Genomic DNA, 3,911 nt, shown 5'->3' on the forward strand with positions numbered 1-3,911 from the left:
AACCACCAGACTGATTTAAAGAGTGGTTGTACAAGCCTGCAATCCCACAAGCAGTGGAGCAGTGTTCCTATTTCTCCATATCCTTGCCAGCATCTGCTGTCACCTGAATTTTTGATCTTAGCCATTCTGACTGGTGTGAGGTGGAATCTCAGTGTTGTTTTGATTTGCATTTCCCTGATGATTAAGGATGTTGAACATTTTTTCAAGTGCTTCTCAGCCCTTCAGTATTCCTCAGTTGAGAATTCTGTTTAGCTCTGTACCCTATTTTTTAATGGGGTTATTTTTACACGTAGATACTTCATTCCTCCTTAGAATAGGGAACAAAATACCCATTGAAGGAGTCACAGAGACAAAGTTTGGAGCTAAGAAGAACGGATGGACCATCCAGANACTACCCCACCCGGGGACCCATTCCATAATCAGCCACCAAACGCAGACACTATTGCACATGCCAGCAAGATTTTCCTGAAAGGACCCTGATATAGCTGTCTCATGTGAGGCTATGCCAGTGCCTCGCAAATACAGAAGTGGATGCTCACAGTCATATATTGGTTGGAACACAGAACCCCTAAAGGGGAAGCTAGATAAAGAATCCAAGGAGCTGAAGGAGTCTACAACTCTATAGGTGGAACAACAATATGAACTAACTAGTACTCCCAGAACCCATGTCTCTAGTTCCATATGTAGCAGAGGATGGCCTAGTCAGCCATCATTGGGAAGAGAGTCCCCTTGCTCTTGCAAACTTTATATGCCCCAGTACAAGGGAACGCCAGGGCCAAGAAGTAGAAATAGGTGGGTAGGGGAGCAAGGCAGAGGGGAGGGTATAGGGGACTCTTGGGATAGCATTTGAAATTTAAATGAAGAAAGTATCTAATAAAAATTGAAAAAAAAAAGAATACTGTGGATTTCAGTCACTGCTCTGTACAGCTCTTTCAATATAGTCAGATATTAATTATAAATATACATTATTTTGTATTTTTCTCTGTGTGTATATGTATGTTTGTGTGCATATGTGTGTATATGTGTGTATATGTCGGGTTTGCCTATTGTATGTACACACATATCTGCAACTGTGCAAGAAGAAAACATCAGTAAATCTGCTCTTTCCCTCTCTACCTTAACCCATGAGATGAGCTCTGTTTCCTTCCTTCACCTTCAGAAAAGGAATGAGAGGCATATATCCCAAGCCTTGCTTTTACCTGTTGTCTGAGGAATAAATGCAGGTGCTTCTCCTTGCGCATCAAGTGCTCTCATCCACCCTCTCACCAATTATATTCTGAATATGTTCAATTTTGTTCTGAATAAATGTTCTTGACTAAAGGCAACATTCTCACTGACAAACATGACAATTTCTTCCCCTATAAGCTTTGAACTGAGTAACAAATTATTTTATGCTAAATAAAATAATGATAGCCATAGCAATATGGATTGATTATTATTCATTCTTATAATATTTACCAAATTCTCTTTCTGCTGTTAAAATGGATTTCTTACGTTAGTTAAGAAATAATATTTGATAGCAAATTGTGTCTTTACTTACAAAGAAATCAGAATTAAGACTTTTTTTAACTTAAAGAACATATCAAATAACTAATATAGTTTTCACAGAAACGGTTAACTGTGAGGACCCAGCCCTAAATACAATGTATAAATGCATTCTATGTATTCATAACATGGAATGTTTAATACTTGCTTCATATTTTTCTTGATGTTTAATATTTGAATTTGGCAAGTTTATATCAGTGAGAAAGAATATGTTTCAAATGCCTTTCCTCAAACACCAGGTCCTCAAAGGATAGGAAAAACTGCATCTTAGCTTCAGAGATGTCAGGTTTCCCAAGGAAAGTATTTAGTTTATATTCCTTAACTGTAATATTAATTCTGATGTTTTGCTTTGAACTCTTGCATGAAAAACATTTCTGCATAGTGGTGCCCTATGTCAGAAATACTGAAATCGTGGGAGGAACCAAATATGAATAGTAAAAGAGTAGTTGAGTGTCACGACTCAGGCTTCACTGCTGAATCTGCGCACAAAGCCCTCCCTCCATGATTTCTTATAATGTAAAAGGAATAAACATGCTCCATGGCTCATTTAGCCTCTAATTTTTCTTCTAGATAAATTATCCAGATGTCCTTGCATATAAAAAAAATAGCCTGGCAGAGAATAACATAATTTATTTTAGAAAGAACATAATAAAGCTAACAAAAACAAAGACGTTTTCCTCTCAGATTATATAGCATATCTTTCTGTTATTCTACAATGCCTTTGAATATTGCAGTTACCAATAAAATACAAAATTGGAATTAGTGCCAAATTAATAATAAGAACAAAAGGATCTATATTCAAACATTTTAGCCCTGTCAATTTCATGAGAATTATCAACACATTTTACCTTGTATTTTCTATAGCATTTTCCATGTGATATTCTTAAACTTTTATTAGATGACAAACTCTTATAATGTTCATCTTCCTATACTTCTGTGTATACACACACGCGCGCGCGGGCACACACACACACACACACATACACACACGTATACAAATATGTACGTATATGTGCATGTCTGTGTGTGAGCACGCGTGTGTGTATATGTGCGTGTGTGTATACACACATACTTGCATGCATGTATGAACATGTGCAGATGTCTTTAATTACAAAGGAAAGATAGCTTAGCAAATTACCGGGTGTTTCAAAGATTTTGTTTGTTTGTTTTTTTGTTGTTGTTGTTTTGTTTGTTTGTTTTTTTGAGACAGGGTTTCTCTGTGCAGCTCTTGCTGACTTGGAACTCACTCTGTAGACCAGGCTGGCATCGAACTCAAAAATCTACCTGCCTCTGTCTCCAAAGTGCTGGGATTAAACACGTGTGCCACCACCACCAGGCTCAAAGAATTATTATCTGTACACTTTAGATATACATTTACTCAGGGTGAAAACATAAGGAAAGTTGATTTTAGAAGACCTTTCAAGGGTATGCATGCAGAATTTTCTTCATCCAGAGTCATATTTCTCTTGCAGGACCACAGAGCGAAATTAGACATTGGGGATTTCTGTGTCTTTCAGAATTTCATAGAATGTTGAAGAATAAAGAAATTATTTTTACAGGTTGAGGGATGATAGCATGCTGGTTTATAAACTCCATGTAGAAATATAGATCATGGTTTGTCACAAATATTTTGGATTAGATGAGACTTAAGGCAAAGCGGTAGCAGACTCCAGTTGCAGATAAAGACTAGTAATCATGAATTCATAAAGGAAGAACACAGAAACAAAGCAAATATGATTAGAAGAGAAAGGAAAATAATAATATATACATGCAAAAATTAGTTAAAATCTCTGATGTTCAGCTTACATACCAGAAAGGTTTTATACACTATACATAATATAATTAATGCTGTTTGATATGGAAATATGTATCATAAATTTAAAATAAAGCTATAATAAGGTACAAATACATATGTAACAATGTCTACATTTATATCTCATGGTTTTCATTTGATTTTTTTTCTGTTTGTTTGCTCTATTCTAGTGTGTTTTTTTTTTAAATTTCTTTTTCTCTCTTTTATTAACATTACTTAGATGCTCTCATGAGAAGCAGGAAGGGTGAGACAACGTGGAGAAATTTCAGAGGCACTGGAGCAGCAAAATCAGTATATATTTCATGAAAAAAAAACCCTCTATCTTCAATAAAAGAAAGATAATGTTTACATATGAATAGACTTTAACCCATATATAAAAAGTCAATCTAACAAATAAACAGAAGCTGTGTGTCCTAACAAAAAAAGTAAAAACAAACAAACAAACAAACAAAAACCCTACTAACAACACAGATAGAAAATGTGTGCATGGGATGGTTTGTGTGTTTCTCTCTCTCTCTCTCTCTCTCTCTCTCTCTCTCTCTCTCTCTCTCTC

This window comes from Mus caroli, chromosome 1 (genome assembly GCF_900094665.2).
Source record: "Mus caroli chromosome 1, CAROLI_EIJ_v1.1, whole genome shotgun sequence".
NCBI classification, from domain to species: domain Eukaryota; kingdom Metazoa; phylum Chordata; class Mammalia; order Rodentia; family Muridae; genus Mus; species Mus caroli.